Below are 20484 nucleotides of genomic sequence, written 5' to 3' on the forward strand. Positions count from 1 at the left end.
CTCAATATTTTTATTTTATTTTTTGTGTGTTAAACCGCTCTCATGCTTTATGCAAACAGAAACATAGTAACAATTACAATAGACGCGTTTTAACTACCAATAGTATTTGATATTAAAATCGAATTAAAATTTTTGATGTAGGAGCGCCAGTGTAACTTTGGACATGCTGTACATGGTCAACTGGCTGGTACCTAGACCTACAGTTACCGCCGTATGAAAACTAAAGCTTCGTTTAATCTTTATATGTGTGATTGAAATTACAATCAAAATAAAATAAAAACAACGATAATATAAATGTTTGAATGTACCATGAACCATGGACCATGGACCATACATGGACTATAAATATTATTTTAGTTAAGTAGAGGTAGAGGTATTTTATAACACATTTATGGATCAAACTGAGCTGATATTGAACTATTTTATTACCATTGCACAGTGGAGTACTTACACCAAATTTCTAGACAAAAGTCAGAAAACTCAACTCTTTTGTAGGTAGATAACCACTCCATCATAAACAAGTCGCTTGAGTTACCTTAAACCCGCCCCCCGCTTGGTTTATAATGCTCAATCTACCTGTTGGTGTTCTACCATGTTGATTTACCGTGTCATTCAATTTAACGTTTGCTATGTTTGTTAGTGCAGTTACTTACTTGTACCTTTTCTTTTAAGACTAAAATAAGGACAGAGATTAAGATAGCTTAAGTCAGAAGTCAAAAGAAGGAGCAAACATTTTTCAATTGAAAATTTGTAGCTTATAATTTCAAAATCACGTTACGTGGAAACAAAAGTAAGCATAGATAAGAAAAAAAAGATGCTCAGAAGCAAAAAATTGAAGAAGGAAATTAAATAATTGGATTTGAAGACGAATATGAATGAAAATCCCTTAATTATATTTTGTCCAGGAAATTGGGTATAAATACTTCACTGTGCAATGTACAGTACCTACTACATGCTACATACTATAAATGTGCCATATCTCACTTAAACCAGCTCATTGCTCTTTGATCATTGATCATTGTTCATTGCTTATAGCTCACTACTGACTGCTCAAGTGCTCACCCTAACCCACACTAGTAAGAACCAAGTATTGTACTTCATCCTATGTGTTTGTTATTCAGTGCTAACAGTGCTTCTAAAACATTTAAACGTATACGATCTAGGACAAAAGTTTAGGCGCTGAGTGGGTTTGGTATGCATTTACAGGTCCTAACGAAAAAGAGGCAGAGGATGTTCAATTTATTAGCAAGCTAATAAAACTATTGTTCATAAATAAAAAGATATTTAACTAATTAGATACTTTTGTGGTAAAAATATTCATTTAACCACAAAATAAGTAGGTACCGTAGAGGTATATCAACTTGTAGATATCTGTACACTTGCTGTACCCATGAGATCCTGATCAGTGATCGGTGCATGGGCGTCGCCAAAGGAGGACAGTTAGGAGCAGCTGCCTCCCTCCACTGATTCACAAAAATAGTTCAAAGCATTCGCGAATTTTTAAAATTCATCAATATCAATATCAAAATTTTGTTTCTAGCATCAATATTTCTAAGCGTTACAAAGTGGGGACTAAATTTAATGTACTTTGATAAGTTGTTTTTAAGAAAAGGGCTCCGATGAAACGGAAAAATAGAAAAGTAGAAAAAGATCCGGATTGCAGTGCCTGTGAAATCCCAAAATTTAGTTCCTGATCATGCCTGTTTTCAAATAAATTAAGCTAGAATTCATAATTTTCCATAAATCAACTTGCCCCTCTCTTTGGTATCCGCTGGCGACGCTCTTGGATCGGTGAGTAATGTGGGTTTTACATAAGCATAGTTTTTAAGTTTTCTTTAATATTTTTATGAAATTGATATCTTTATTTAAATTTTAATAATAATTATTAAGTAACCAAGTGAAGATAAGCTAAGACAAGTATGAAGTAAAGTAAAGTGCGTGAACCACTATTTGAATGCCACTGGCATACCACATCATGACAATAACATTATTATGTAAGTAAAGTAAAGTAAAGTAAGCACTTATAAGTATATGTTTACCCATTATTAGTGCCATTATGGTACTTAAACCTATACTGATACATGTACATTAGGTACATATACAATCAAACCTGGTTAAGAACAGTGGTATACACTACATGTAGATAGAAAGACACTGCCTACTCTACATAATTCAGATAAATATTTATAATCATGTTCTGATATCTAATTTTATTTATCTATGAGTACCATGAAGGTTATAAGAAGGAGAACGATCGCTATAGAAAATATTGTCCCCGAAATATTGATAAAATAAGTGAGGCGCTGCGACCGCTAAGTAGTATCAATAAAAGCGGGCTGTTGTGCGCTAATTTGAAATGATATATCAATTTGTACATTATGCAACTAACTTCATCTACTTGTACTCATAAACAGCTAACTTCACAGATACTACTTCTTGATGACAGCGCGGCTGGTGGCTGAAAAATGAACTATAAATTCTACAAATTTTCAGGGACAGGTGCGCTAATGCTTTAGTTAAAAAATTGTTTTAAAATTGTTGTCAAAGAAATAAAAAGTCCGAGATCTAAGTGAGAAATATTCTCACTTATAAGTGTTTTTCTCGCTTACCCAGGTTTGACTGTACCATATAACAAGAACACTAACACCACATTACACCACCAACATGTAATACAATAGAATGGACCGTAACACATTTTATACCCTTACTCTTAGAATCACATATTTCCAAAACAATTTTAACGTTTACGAAAATTTATACAACCAAGGAAAAAGTAAGCTCTATCCGTGGACACACTGTAACGTTACCACTGTACGCTAACGTAAAATGTACAACGTAGTACGTACTACAATGAAAAATGCTTCGTCATTTAACAAATTATATTTTTATAATACATAGTAGGTACCTACCTACATGGTGGGTACTGGGTAGGTAGGTAAGACTTACATCACTATTATTTTTAGCTTTTAGCTCTTAGTTCTTAAAGCCCTTGTTTCTTACATCAATATTTTGTTTGTCATATCTTTAACTACACTACTAAGTGAAGACGGGAAGACAGGAATCAGAAAGGGATGAAGGATGAGAAATGTGAGATAAGGTTTTTTTTTCTGAATCGGAATTTTGTCTAGGTCTAAATATTTTGATTTCGAGTCATAAAAGCACATTTTTCTTTTAAAATATTAAAATTAAAAGTCGTCATTTTTAAACTGTATGTGTATGTCATATCGGTATGAGTCATAGACCATCAGTTAGTTCAGTGTAGACAGCTGGGTATAATATATACATAGATAATAAATATTTATATTTATTATAATCAGATGTCTATGAATATATCTGTCAAAATTATTTGTGTTATTTCGTATAGTGATACAAATATTACATCATCAAATGCATGCGTTTTTGACAGTTTAAAAAAGGTTTAAAATTTAAGTTTTTGGCAAGAAAGTTTGTGTATTTTCCGAAATAAATTTTGATGGCTTTTTATTAGCAAAATCAACATTTTGAAGTACTTTTTCAAAAATAGTCGAATACCCTATTTTGTGAGATAAATTGATTTATAAGAAATTAAAAATATGCAATTTGCATAAATAAAATGCATTTTAAATTTACCGTAAATATACTAAATTCACAATTCGGTTAATAGTGATGAAAATGATTACAACACGGGGGTTTTTGAGTTCAATGAGCACGAATATCGAGTCTCTGAATTGGTCTCCGAGGTATCTGGTGTTCAGGGTAAACAGTATCTCCTTCGTCTCCTGGAGTTTTCGGGAAATATGTTATATAATATAACCCACGTTACTCGAGGGTTTTTGAGATCGTTGAGCACGAATATCGCAACAGATGAATATCTCCAAGGTACCTGGAGTCCACGATACTTACGGATACACTAGGTACTTTGACCACCAGGTACCCAATGCTCCGACACCAAAAACCTCCGTGTAACAAGTTTGGATTCATTTTTAACATGAATTTGGTTAATTTAAAACGCTAATTTATTAAATAATATTAATTTATTAAATGTATTTTAATTATGCTAATTGCATATTTTTAATTTTCTTATAAATCAGACTAGGTCATAAAATTTCCTGAAGTTCTTAACGAATCGAATTTCAAATTTTTCGAACTATGACCGTTTTTAGGGTTTCATTTCTGTGACTAATAATGTAGGTACTTTTATGATATATTTAGTATGCAAATTAAATATTACATTTTTTCCGCAACAGCAATTTCGTTTGTATAGCTTCTGAATATTGCACGGAGATAAAAAATGCATACTTATTACATAGGAATGTTTCTGTTTAACACAAGAGAAAATTTTTTGTAAGGGTGGTTGTTTATAAATAATGTCTTGTCCCCATAGCAATGCCTAAAATGAAACTCAGTGAGCACGGATTGAATAGGTGAAGTTGAAAATACCTACGTAACCAAAATATTCACACTAAAGAAAATTGAAAATTGTGTATCACCTTAATATTTGAAATAAACTACTTTTACTTAATTGAAAATGAATGAAACTAACATGAGTAGGTAGGTAGGTAGGTAGGTAGGTAGGTACATATTTTGTTTATAAATTTATTCAAATCAATTGAAAATAAAAATGATATTGGAAATGCGTTTGTTAACAATTTAGTTGAGATTAGCGTAAAGAAAACTCACCATAATCAGTTCAATTTGAACTGAATGGTACCTAATAACTACCTCATACCTTTTACCTTTTAAATAGGTATAGGTAGGTAGGTAGGTAGTAGGTAGTAGGTACCTATTACCTACATTAAATTTTGATTCATGATACACACAAATTTATTTTATTCAAATCGAAATTTAATTGAACGCATTCTAGCTACACACAGATACATAACTACCTATCTTCCTATGTTATATAACTACCTACCTACCTACCTAGTTTATTTTTAAAAATATAACCAATCATATTAATTAACTCACTGTTTTTAACTTTTTATACCCTGTAATATATATCAAGGTTTAGTAAACTAAGTTTAGTCCCAACTTTGAAACTAAAGCTTAAAAATATTGATGGTACCAACTAATTAAAAGCTCAAAAACGAAAAAAGATATCGAGCTGAAATTTTTATAGCGTTCTTAGGACGTAAACAGTGAGGTCGAGTTCGTAAATGAGCAACATAAGTCAATTGGGTCTAGATTCCGTAGGACCCATCTTGTAAACCATTAGATATAGAACAAAACTTTAAATGTAAAAATATTTTTTATAAAAACAACTTTTGTTAGAAACATTTTTTCGTAAACATCTACGTTCACCCGTGAGGTCGCAAAATATATGTATTATATGGAAATATCAGTCATGTGTGTGTGGCATGTATGTATATTTGGCTATATCTTCTCAATTTCTGGCTAACTCAATCAATTGTTTGTTTTCACTTGTTTTTTTACTATATCAAAAAAATTGCAAATTAGTCATAATAACAGCCACCTTTTACGTCAAAATTATCCATTGGAAGCGCTGGCATCGATCTGCTGTCCCTACCATGACTACGCACCCAACGGATAGTAATGTAGTAATATAGTAGATAATGTATTACCAATATAGGTAGGTAGGTAGGTAGGTAGGTACCCAGCTATATTCAATGTTTATGTTTAATGGTTACTTTAGTAGCTAAATAAATGTAGATAGAGCGACTAGCTGTACAATATCTGTATCTGTACTTTGTGACTGTGTCTGTGTCATAGCTAGCACAAGTACAAAATAAATAGCGATTGTGATTGTCTCATGCTATAGATATAGGCGTGCACACCATATTTAAAGACCGCCTTCTGTAAACATACATACATAGATACATACATACATACAAACATTGCATACGTACATGTAATGTTTATACTTTTATAGTTACATTACCATTTTAGTATTTTAGTACTAGTGTAGTGATATATTAGTTGTATTTTGTACTTGTAATTGTATGTAGTGTATGAACTGAGTACTATGTACCTGTATATTAGTACTAGTGGTTACTATACACGGTGTTCTGCTATTGATATCAGATAATTATACCAGTAAATTAAGCTTATCAAGACAAATAGAAAAGCTATGAACCAAATTTCGATCCGAGGCCTAATTTGGGAGATATGAGATAAATAAAAAGATTTGTGAATTCACAGAGAGGACTATCATAAAACAAGAATTGATTGTAAATTGATTTAATTGGGTAGCGAATACTAAACAAAATATTTTGTTGTCTTTATTTATAAAGAAAACAAAATAATAATACACATTTATCAAATTATTTCACCAATACAGAGATACTTAGATGTGAGAGGTATCAAATTATACATACGGGGGGATTAAATTGTGTAATAGCAAAACACAATCACATAGCAGCCTTGATTGCGTTATCCTAAGACATTTTGTGTAATGTATTACACAATTTTATCCCCTTGGATTTTGGGATCGTTTTAAATTGTTGCACATTTATTTACCTCCCAACCAGCAAACAAATTATAACCACGATAAGGAACATAGTTTCAAAAATTTAATAAGTTTTCATCTTTCCAATATGTTAAAAATTGTTCAATTGTTGATAGTTCCAAAAATATGATATCCATGCTATCAGTGTTAAATAGTGAAAACTCAACATAGAATTTATAATATAAAATAGAATAATAATACATTATTAGCATTAATACTTGATACATAGTCTGTCTGTCTGTCTAGTTGGTTTGAATAAAAAGCGAAAAATATATAATTGATATTAATTTCAAAGTACATGTACCGTCAGCACCGTTTTAGTTTTTTAGTTGAATAATTTAGTCTGAACCCTCCACCAGGCTACAACCAGCCCATGTTTGATGGTACCCGTCCCGTGGATAATTAGTAGTTAAGGTATTGTATCTTATCTGACTGTAGTAGTGTTAAATTTATACAGTGCATAGGTACTGATAGCGATACTGATGATCGACATTCTATGATAAGCTGTCAAAATTATTATTTTTTTTTATAAATACACACCACACCACCAAACACATTTCTTTTATTTTAAATGGAGGGGTGTGTTTTAGACAACTATGGGTTCTTTTAGAAACAGTGAACACCGTTACACTTACTTACACTACACACAAAAAAAAAAAATGATACAATTAAAAATTCATCGATTATCCACAAAAAAGACTATGTAATCGTTTCATATCAACTTGCTTTTTTTTGGGTTATTAAATATATTTTAAAACACAAAAAAAAACCGGCAAACAGGTGATGCCATATGTTTGTGTGTGTGTTGGTACCTTTATTAAATGCCTGCAGCAAGAGTAAAGAATATTATCTTTACCTATACCTATTATATTATTGCCGTTGCTTCGGGCATTTTTTCTCACCTCGCACTTTTAAGGTAGTTTCGCCCTTAAAGCATCCATTACGTTTAGTGATCAGTAAAATTAGTCTTGGTCTTGTAAACTTTTGGAGATCAAGATCAAGACCAATCAAGACGTAGCTTTGCAAAACCGAAACTCAACTCTGCAAGACCAAGATTTATTTGATCACGGCTCATAACCAGGCCCGTGAGGAGAAATTATTCGGGAGTGGTTCAAACTCTTTTTGGCCATGTTAGATCATTAAGTTTATAAAAACAAGAAATTTTTCTTTCGAGAAAGCGAACATTTAATTAAGTAAAAATGTCAGAAAAATCTTTTCCAAAACTCTGAGTGCATCGAACTTCTTACCGCGATGTATATTAAGCGAGGACTCTCCGATCTAAGGAATGTTTTGAGATGACGCAAGGTTTAAAAGTAGCGTTCATTCGCTACTTTTAAACCTCGAGAAGTATTTGGTAGACATTCGGAAACGCATCTTTATTGCAAATATAGCTTCAAGTGAATTTTTGACATCCCGCTCGGAAATGCGTTTTCGCCAAAGTTGAGCCTCGTTGACCCACATAGTGACAAATTCCAGTTGGAAATTTTACTACCTGTACCAAATGATTGTTTGTACCAGATGTACCGGCGATTCATTAATGATACTGACTCAACTATTATAAATGAATACCGACTCTGGAGAGTCAAATGGAAAAGGAAATGTGAAAATAATTCCGCCGTAACTATCGCTGAGAGATCGTTTTCTACACTTCACGGGGTAAAATTTTGGTTGCGTGTCTTAATAGGACATGAAAGATTCGTTTGTAGGAATGCACTATACCGATCATGATCGAGTTCATACTCCGATTCGCATTTGGCCGATTTTCGGGTGCTGTGACGTGCTCATCATCTTTTTTGAGAGTTGGATTCGCGCCTGATACTCATTTAACAAGACTACAAGACTGCAAGAGTCAAAGCTTATCATGAACTTGATGATCAATTTCATCTTCTATTGTTAATCAATTATTTTTGTTAATAATAGAATCGTTTGGTATTGTTGAATGGATTCATTCCATTGTTGTATAACGTTAAACACAATTTGTGGTTTTAAAAATCATGCAACTACCTATTACTATATCAATATGCAATCAATAATAATAATGCGTTCTTTTGTAGCAGCCATTTATAACGCATTGTACCCTGCACGATTGAACGACTGCACGGCTACACGCTAACTTTAATACCAAAATTATCGGTTTCTAAGTCCTAAAATATTCCAAATTGTTCTAGAATTACTTTTTTTAAAACTATATTTATTCACAAAATATTTTTTTTATACTCACTACTTTTGGTAAATAATTGTATTTTAAAAACTGTTAATAGATTAAATTTATTTGTGACAAAATGTCACAAATGTCGTAGAGATTATTCCTAGTGTTCCAATCTTTCAACCATGTTAAGATTGGATTTTTATGTTCAATGATTTTCTTGTACATGACACGAATAATTGAAAATAATGTTGTTTAATTTTATTACAAAGCAATGTAAGTTTTTACAGAATTACCTAAAATAATTTTAGTGATATTTTTACCTCTCATTTCTTATATATATTTTTTTTATTTCAGTGTTAGAACGCGCTAAGCCTCAACGATCTATCGGATCTTTAATATTCCTTCATGGACCCGGGAATGTAATGCAATGGTTTTTGAATGTTCCACGAGGATTCAACAACCATTCAATTTTAATTTCCACAAACTCTGCTCAAACAAAAATTATTTTTATTGTGTTTGATAGCGTTCATATTGTTTTAAAACAAATGTTATTTTTCTTCCAAAAGAATCATCATATAATTTTGTTTTCTAATTTTAAAACTTTACAAATTACAACTTTTTTTAAAATAAAGTACCTTATTTCATTAATATTTTTAAATTAATTGTACATTATTAATTCTAAAAATATTCTGCTATATTTTCATAAAAATATATTAAAAATTCAACCAATTGTAATGGCGAGAACTTTAGTTATCTTTCCATGCGATAATTAAGATAACTTTTGATTGCTTCATCTGAAATTAAAAAACCAAATGGATTTGTTTAGTTCCTAAGTTTATCTTGAATTTGAACGAAGGAATTAACAAAATATGCATTTTTGAACTTTTGGTGAAGGTGCAATACAAAAACTTTACTTTTTTTTTGTTGCCAAAGATACAATTCAAGCAGTTTTGAAAAAAATAAAAATTGTAAAATCATTAAAAAGTGATGCTAGTTTGCTCCGCCGGGTAGTACTACTAGAAATACTTATATTTATGTTTTCATGTAACATAATAAGTAATATGGTGTAGTAATACCAATTGTAAATAAAATAAATGATTAACAAGTGAAAAAAACCAATTGAGTGAGTTAATTCTTGAAATACCATGTATAGAAAGTGTTGAATATCAATGCTGGTATAATTTTTATATAAATTAGAAGAGTTTAAAAAACCAACACAATTATGGCGACCTTTCGGCTGTTATTTATTTGGTTTTTGAAAATTATCAAGTATTTTCTAGAGTATTGCTTCGAGAATATTTTACAAGACCACTAGTTAAAGTTACCTGCAAATTTTCAACTCTCTTTTCGTTTTTGAGTTACCGTGTTCATAGACAGACGAACAGAGCCGTCAATTAATTAATTAGGTGATTTTATGAACACCTAAACCAAAATTTTGTTCGTAATATTAATATTTGTAAGCTCTAGTTACAAACTTGAGACTAAATTTAGTATACCTTGATATGTATTACATATATATCAGGGTATAAAAATACAAATAATTTTATTGTCAAAATGTCATAATTTTATTTTATTTTTATATGTCATCAAATATCAAACATGAAAACTAAAAGTACAGCACAGCGCAGCACATCAAATATCAATATTATTTTATTAAATAAGTACTTACATAGCTACCTAATTCTATTTATCATTTATCATATTATTATTATCATTATCATTATCAGTCATATATCATATCATGTTTTGTTATGTAATTCTAATCTATCAGACATATTCTATTTGATACAGTAAAACCTATCTAATCTAACGTAATCTAATCTGAAATAATTATTTATTTTAGGGCATGTATAATCAGTGACGTAGCTAGATTGATAAGGCCTTGGCATGGTGTGTAGAGGAAAAAGCAGGCCCTCAACCCATCGGGTATCATAAACCAAAATAGATTGTAAACTGCTTTAATTGGGTAGCGAATACTAAAAAAAATATTCTATTGTCTTTATTTATAAAGAGAAGTGTCTCTATATTGGTGAAATAATTTGATAAATATGTATTATTTTTTATTTTCTTTAAAAATAACGACAACAAAATATTTTTTTTAGTATTCGCTACGCAATTAAATCAATTTACAATCAATTATTGTTTTATAATAGTCCCTTCTAGATTCTAAAGTAACACCTACTATTTTAAAGTAACACTTTTCTATTTTTCGCATAGTTACATCTCCCGAATCAGACCTCAGATCGAAAATTGGTTCATAGCTTTTTCATTTGTCTTGATAAGCTTAATTTACTTGTATAATTTTCTGCTATCAATAACAGAACACTCTGTACAGGTATTTAACTTGAGTTGGCTGTTGGCTGTTGATTTCATGATAATAACAATAACAATAACAATAAGAATGACAATGACAAGTATTGTTTGTTTGTCAAGTCAACTTAATAAACAAATATAAATATAAATAACAATCATATGTATAGTTGTAGTTCGATTCGGTACATGTTATTATAAACAATATTATAATTATAATTAACATAACTATAATAAGTTTATTATTGTATTAAATAATAAATAATTGTTATTATTATTAAATATAAAATATAATGACATGTAACTTGTAACTTATAAACATCAGTATAACATCATACAAGCATACAACAAATAACAAACATGCACATATTTATTATTAAACAAATCAACAACACAAATATTAAGGAGTTGCATGTTCCATACGTTCCACTATACAGCCTGTTCTATAACTTCTATGACTTCTTTACCAAATTTGGATCTGAGGCTTTATTTACGAGATAATATTAACCTATTGTTATATTAATCAATTAATAAAAAATATATTTAATCATAATCAAATTTATCCAATAAAACACAATTTAAACAATGAATGTGTTTTATCATAGTGTGAAGGAGTGATCCAAAAGCAAAATTACTACAACAAAAAATACTGTAAAATCAAATCTTATACATCCTATCAACGTACAACACAATATAAATAGTGTGGTTTGTCTGTGAGTATACTGTCCGTTTTGATAGAGGATAAGCTAAGGTATGTGATATGGTAAAACAAATCCTATGTTTAAGGAATGTTTTATTGGATGAATTTTATTTTGATGAATATATTTTTTATTAATTTTTAAGAGGTACTGAATCTCCTTAAAGATGTATACTTCATATAAATATATTATATAACAAAATATATTACAAACAGGGTAGGTAGATAGATAGGTATATATTTATGTATTTATACATTCTTACATGTATATAAATAATAGAACTATGTATATACATCACATGTAGGTAGGTAGGTAGGTAGGTAGCTAGGTAGGTAAGGAAAGATATATATATATCTATACTTGTAACAATCAAATCCAATCCAATCAAATGAAATGAATCCTTTTTAATATCAATTTTTAATTATTTTGTTGAATATTGATTATTTTATATATATATATATAAAATTTCAGCTTTATATCTCTTTTCGTTTTTGAGTTATCGTGTTCATAGACAGACAGACAGAACCTGTACAGAAATGTACTAATTAGGTGATTTTATGAACACCTTATACTAAAAATTTTGTTGGTAGCATCAATATTTTTCAGCTCTTGCTACAAATATGGGACAAAACTTAGTATACCTTGATATGTTTCATATATAAATGGTATAAAGATTGTTAGATAGTCAGATAGTGATAGTGACAGCGACAGATATTCATAAACGATGATTTAAAGATGATTAAAGAAGTTGAACTGTATTTGTATGGCATTACTGATGATTATGATTATGTATCATGATATTTGAAAAAGTAATTAAACAACAATTTAATAATTTTATTTGTTATAAACTACACCTACAAGTTTAAAGGTTTGAACCTATAGCTATCTATATAATAAAAACAAAAATAAAAGGTTCAATTCAGTAATAATTTTAAATTGTTTTTAATTTAGGGATCCAGCCCACACTACCCTATTCATTTAGTTTTATAGCTGTCTGTCTGTCTGTCTGTCTGTATAAAGTAAATTTAAAAACGTTTTTATCTAATTTGATGTTATGATTAATTGAATTTAGTTTAGTTTTAACTTTATTAAATAATTAAATATACCTTTACCTGCTATTAGTGTTGCGAGTACCTATATGCACTTAAGTTTGTAAATTGCTGACTATTAAGTAAAAAATTGGCTGCTGACATACTCATGCGATTGTCCCAACCTCATTGCGAATGCAAATATGTTAAATGGGATTACGAATGTGATAAAAATACCGTACGGAGTAGAGTGGTGAAGTTGACACAAACGGATGAGTTGTTTGTATGAAAGTAATATACTGTCTTATCAAATTCAAATATTGTTGTTTTGGAATGCAACATAGTTTTAAGCAATCTTTTTTTGCGTTGATTAACTAAAAGTATTAAACAAATCTTATTACAATTATATTTACTTAATTATTAATTTATTTTTAAGTAGGTAGGTTTTTAAATTAACGTAGTAGATAATTAACAATTACTAGGTACCTATCTTTAATTTAATTTAATTTAATTTACAATCATTACCTATCTAAGCTATACTATATACTTATTTATCTTAAATCTATGTATCTAGCATCTACCTATCTACCTACTTATAACAAAAAATTCACTTACTTCAATATTTCTATAATTGTTGCTTATATCCGCAACAGTGTTCTATACTATAATTAAAACCATCAACAAATCATACGGGTGATTCCATATGTGACTGACACTACATAGTTGATTTTATATATGCATTTTTTAACGTGACTGACACTACATGTAAAAAAATTCACGTTTGAGAGTGTTTTTACTATTAGAGAAACTGAGTCGTATACACGTCTCGCTTCCTCCTCTATGAGCAATGTGGACTTGGATAAAGAGACACACAATAAAGTTTATGGCACCCAATAAAGTTATAATAATGGTGACTTCGACTTACGAGGTGTTGGCACCTTATTTAAGTATTTTTATCACCAAAAACAGTCTTATTTTTTTCCATTGATGGTACACAAAATCACCTAATAAGTTGTGGCATAAAACTAATGAATTGAAGAGGTTTAACTGTATTGATATATTGTAGGTATTTAAAATTGTATGGCATTGTATTTGATAAGTAGTTTAACTTTAAATAGTTTTGGTATTACTTGAGTTAATTGTAATAAAATGATAGGTGTTTTAAAAAGTATAAAATTTTAATAAAATGTTACCATCTGTTATCATTCAAAGTTAAAGTTAAAGTTATCATTGTTATGTTATGTAAGCAGAACAGAACAGAACTAAGACATCATAATACATAAATATGTATTTAAGACTGAGTGAGTCCACCCAATATTTTATGTAACATTATCATTAAATAAGTACTTATAGTTATATCTATCCACCTATTATTACAATATTATAGAAGGTGGACCTACACTTACAACACAACAAACGGACCGGAAGTAATGCACTTTAATAATGGCGGTTTATAATTTTACAACAAATTACTTTATTTAAACATTATAACATTATAGGTAACTAATTTGGTAAGTCATTTGTTCATATCGAAGACTTTTTTTTAATTTTTTTTGCACAATTCATGTGCAGATCTTTACAATTTACTATCTGTCTCTATAATTAAAGAATTTTAACAAAGGTTTTTTATTTTTCATGAAAGGTTTTTTATTATTCATTATCTGCATATGCATAGGCGTTTACAGAAAAGCGGAAGCACATAATACGAAACATTTTCTAAGTTCTAGCTTTTAACATTGTATTTGTAGAGACAATGTGATCAATTCTACACTCCCATTAATTATAAATTGTTCACACTGCCGCTGCCTGGATTCGAACCCACAATCTAAGTCTAAATAGTCTATCGTTCTAAAACTAGCGCCTTAGACCGCTCGGCCATTTAGGCTCTTCGTACAATTTGTAAAATCAACAGAAGCACCACCAGCGCGCTTGCTTCTCATTGAAGTTGTAAAAATAAGGGAATACTTGAGAACTTATAAATAAAGTTAATTTGCTTATAATTACATGCGACCTACCCCATCAACTATCAACTAATAAATAGTTTAACTTAACACTCCAACCGGAAATCTTTTTATAATGTCGGTTAATCATTTTTTTAAACATAAAAATTACTTTATTGAAATACTCCTACGGGACATTTGGTATTTTATATAAAAATTATTATTATTTTTTTTTTTTTTTTTGCAGAACATTTGGAATTATTTATAAATCGATTTTAAAATTGGATCTACACACAAAAAAAAAGTCGAAGTAAATTACTTAAAATTATGATCAGTTCTCACTACATTATACATGTACACTACAGAGTACATGGTAAGTACGTCATGAACGGTTAATCATATCAACGGTTAATCGCATCGCATACAATCACACAACAAGCACAGGCACGTATTTACTTTCACATCACAGCTGAATTTTAATCAATTTTAAGGTAGTATGAGCGCCAAGGTAAGCTTACACTTGTGGTTTAAATTATTTGTATCTTATTTTCAATTCTGATTATGAACAATTTTTCGATATCTGTATAAATACTATATCTATTTGTTGATGCCTACCTGTACAGAGTCCAACCCTGTATTTAGATTTGTTGCATTGTCTTTGTGAACGGACTTTGTTTTTAAAGAATGAGTAACAAATAAAATACATTGATACTGGTGACTAGTATGTTTAGTATCTTATATATTAGTACTCTAGCAAGTTTCCTTCTGTCCCACCCTTATCTTCTTTATTCCTTAATCAAATTCCATGATTCACCTCTAATTTCCAAGCTTATTATGTCTAGTGGTTTGACGAAAAATATACGCACGATCTAGCATTGTGCCGCTTAGGAAAAAATAGCCATGGGTTACGGTAACTATTTCGCACGGGTCGAGATAGTAGTATATAGTATAGTGTGTTGTTAGTTCAGTCAAAATATACAACTTCAAGTGATGTACAAGTGAAGAAACTGGCCGACAATATATAATCTGAAGACTTTTTCTTTGCTTTATACATAAGAACGTCCATAAAAACTCTTCTTACTTCATATATTTTGAATGGCTAACGAGATGATTGCCAAACTGTATAAGAATATAAGTATAGGTATAACATACGAATAAAATGAATATATTTTTGTTTGAGTATAAAAAAGTACCGCGCAATGCTAGAGTACGGACTGCTAGTATACGGAGTACTAGTTCTGTGTATAATATATAAGATGTAAGATGTAAGATGTAAGATGTAAGATGTCGGCATTCAAAAAGCAATCACTAATCACAGAACAACAGAATTTCATAATAACTGATACAAATTTATATTAAAAACAAAGATACTCATATTTATAAACAAGAACAGACTACACAACACAACACAACACATATAGTTAACATTAACTTAACACACATGTATAAAATAAACTAACTATAACTATAACTACACTTATAATACTATACTATACTATACTATAGTCTATTCAACTATTCAAACATTTTATTGTGTGTTGTTTATTATTTATACTAACACTTTTACCCGACTGAGCAACGCAAAGGAGTGGTAATGTGTTTATCAATCTATATATATATATGTGTTCTTATATGGCACACTAGAGACCAAACGCGTGGACCGATTTTGATGATTCAGACGTCAATGGATTTTTCTTAGCTTTGAGAGTGCTACTAAGGATATGGCACTAACTAAAATTCAATGTGGCGGCCGACAGACGCAATTTGTATTAATATCTCATTTTTCACAAAGAGACTTTAGTTTTTTTTTAGAGTTATGAGCAAACGTCCCTCAGACTTCTGTAATTAACATACGAGTAAGACAGTGATAACTAGTGACAACCTGTAATATGAGTAAGACAGAGAGACAACATTTTTTTCTACGTATATCATTACTATTAGAGAAACTGAAATAGGTAGAAGAGTCGTATACCCATCTCGCTTCCTTTTCTATGAGCAATGCGGACTTGGATAAAGAGACACACAATAAAGTTTATGACAAGCAATAAAGTTATAATAATGGTAACTTCGACTTTCAATAACTCTCCCACGCCTGCTCTATGTTTTTAAAAAAAATAGAAAAATCGAAATAAAATGGGTGATGTTTTATGGTGGGATCTGTTTGGTTTATGGCTTATAAATAGAAAAAGGGCGATATTGTGAAAGACAAATAAAAATAGATACAAAAGACTATGTGTTTGTGTTTATGCATATAAAAGTGAATGGACTATAAGTAAGTTGTATGGTTGCTTATGTATTTATAAATGGTATATTGTATATTCTGTCAGTGTGCAGTGTGCAGTGTGCCTTGGGTTATTGATAATGTTTTTGTATCAGCAATTTGTTTATTAGAGGCTTTAATACTTATGTATGTTGTATGTATGTATGTATGTATGTATGAATGTATATGAAATAAATAGCATGTAACAACATATCACAACACACAAATATATCATTGACTATCAACAAAATATTGATTACTGATTACTGATTACCGATAACCACAATATTTTTAGTAGACCTTTTTTATTTCATCACTAATACAAAAAATAGGTTGCTCTTAAGAACAATTCCTTTGGAAAAAAACTCATCCGATAAGGGAGAAAGACGTAGAATTTATCCCTTTTATAGGAGCACCGTGTCATCTACGTGGACTAACATCGTGGATTATTGATTTTGTTTGTTTTTATGTCAAAATTCAATTGAATTTATGAAAGATTAAAAATTTCAGTGCTTAAGATGTACAAAGTGAGGTCGAAAGTATACAATATTTTGTATTTATTGAAAATTTCTATTTTATGTATGTAAATATTTCTCTGTTACTGCCCGGCGCTCACACAGCAGCGAAGGAAATGGTTTGGTCCGGCCATAGTCGAACCAGAAGAAATTAGGAAACTCAGCGCTAGGCAGATCCTGGGTTTCAGTACATCAGTTGGTTATAATAGCCACCGAAAAGCGTAGCGGGGATAGAGTACAAGGGTCTATTTGGCTAAGTGCTCTGAACCATTGCTTCGAGGCCCGATGCTCGAGCATGGCCCGCTAACCTCTATACTCATACTCATACTCAAATATATGACAGCCCACTTAGTTTATTTAATAACACAATATCACCTTTAATATCTAACTGAACTGTGATTCGACAAAAATATTCAATTTATTTGGTTAATTATCTCTCGAAGTAGGCCTCAGATGGAAAATTGGTTAATAAGTTTTCGATTCGTCTTTATGAGCTTATTCTGTAGGCCAAGCGTTCGGCAGTCAATAACAGAACACCCTGTATATGTATGTATATAAAATAAAATCTATATAATTGATGCAACATCAAAGAGTGTGCTGTGCTGTGTTGTGCGGCTTTTAAACTCTAAATCAGATTTAAATTTATCAAGCATTTTAAGTTGATTGTTTTAAGTTATTATACAGAAGAGTTAAGTTGAGTTGGTTGTTGAGTTCACTTCACTTCACTTCACTTCAGTTGGTATCTCTTTTACTCTTACATAATATATATTTATGTTTTATTTCACTTGCACTAACTATAACTATACTTGATTTAAGTTAAGTATATTTAAACTTAAACTTATTATAAAAGTGTTGTTGTTACTTAAATATGATTTGCTTAACTTATTATTATTATTATTATTATTACACCGCTTCGTACCGCACCGCACCGCACCGCACCACACCACACCAATCCTATTATTATTAATATTATTATTTGTAATTCATTTTATACTTAACTTACTAATATTAGTCACAGGAGCGTACCGACAATCATTCCCTACTATATAGAGGGACATAAAATCCTTAGGAGATATCCAAAACCGACTTCCTGGCTTTTGAGGCTCACTCACGTATATGGTTATGGCTATGAATCATCTTATAAATATTATCGAAGATAATAAATGAAGACTCTATGATTGTTCGAATTAAATTTCGATGTATTTCGAATTTCAAGTAGCCGTCATTAGAATGAATTACACACTGGTGATTTGATATGCGTCCAAGTTATACTGTTCCAAGTATTTAACAAAATTTTCAACTTCATAGAAAAAGAAGCCTGAAAATTACTGTGTTGGGGGGGGAGTGGGTAAAAAGAAAAGCGGCCCCTCCCACCTCTGCATAGTTACGCCATTGACTAGTCAAGTATAGTTCTAGACTAATATTAATGCTAATGCATTACAGTATGAACAGTAAGTACACCATGTTATAGGTACATATCAACAGATTTTATAGGTATTTTAGACCCAAAAAATTCAGAAATCGGGTTCATTTAGCGATTGAGCCAGTAATTACGGAGAAAAACGATATTTTGAATCGATGCTAAGTCACTCAAAGTCAATTATTGGAAATAACTTCGGCAATTATAGTTTTTAACTTTTGGAATTTTTTTAACATTCATGAAATTATACAGAATTCATCATCAAAGTTGAAAATAAGGTTAAAATAATAATAAGTCCAAAGTTACCTTGACGCTTGTACTACCTTAATAGACCTTACACCTGAAGATGTATCACGTAATGATAATAACCAATTAAGTATTTTTTAAATAATTTTTATTAGGTCAGTTAAATTTTAATAATTTGATATTATTTAGATTTTCAATTAGTCACAGTCACTATTTGTATGTATATAGTAAGTAAGTACCTACTAGAAGTAAGTAGGTAGGTATCAAAATATTATTACTATTGAATATAATTAGATAGGTATTATTTAATAAAACTTAACTATTTTTTATTTTAATTTACTTAACTTTACTTGACTTAAATTTAAGCTAATTTTAACTACATGCCTTATTAAATAACTGACTCAGATTCACTTACTTATTTATTTAAAGTATGTATTTAATAATTATTTAAATGATGATAATTAATATAAATAATTATAATAATTAGATAGGTATATTTATAATGATTTAGCTATAACACAAAATATTCAATCAATCAATAACTACTCATAACCAACTCATCATTTATCAATATATATTACAATAAAATATTTACATATTAATTATATTTAATTAGTATTATTTATAATATTTTTAATAGATAACTTATTTTTTTTTAATATTTAATATATTGTTTAGCTTATCAAGACAAATCGCAAAGCTGTTTCACAAATTTTGATGTGAGGTCTAATTCGAGAGATGTGACTATGGGAAAAAAGATAGATTTATGTATTCATAGACCTATCAAACTCATAAAACGTAGTATATGTCATATCCCTCGAATTAGGCCTCAGATCGAAATTTGGTTCATAGCTTTTCCATTTGTCTTGATAAGCTTAATTTACTTGTATAATTTTCGGATAACAATAAGACAACACCGTGTATAATTATTGATATTTTTATGACATTTTAATTAGCATCATATAAGTACCTACTGCCTGTACTATAAGTATGCTGTACAGTACCCAACATCACTGACACATCACACCACAACTTAGGTACTATTTTATTACACTTTCATTTGTTTTTTAAAATTGATTGTTGTACGTTGCAAGTGGTGACATCTTGTTGCAAATCATGTTATAATCATTATTAGAATATAAATAAATACTATAATAAAAATTTTACTTATTTATATACACTATATTACTTATTAGTATTTAAAAAATAAATAATTTAAAAAAATCATATAAACCCGACTGCGTTAAATAACACCTGAAAAGAATACATACATAGCAACCATAACAATCGGGATGCATTAAAATCTAGACGGGCTTAAATCTTCATTAGAGCACTATGAAAACTACTGCAGGACTTGTTTTTGTTCTTTTCAGTTTTTATTTAGTCGGGTTTTTATGATTTTTTAAAATAATTTTTTTATTTTACACTTTTTAGGTAGGATTTGCAAATACGTATTCAATGATAGGTACCCTA

This window comes from Chrysoperla carnea, chromosome X, assembly GCF_905475395.1.
Source record: "Chrysoperla carnea chromosome X, inChrCarn1.1, whole genome shotgun sequence".
Taxonomy (NCBI): domain Eukaryota; kingdom Metazoa; phylum Arthropoda; class Insecta; order Neuroptera; family Chrysopidae; genus Chrysoperla; species Chrysoperla carnea.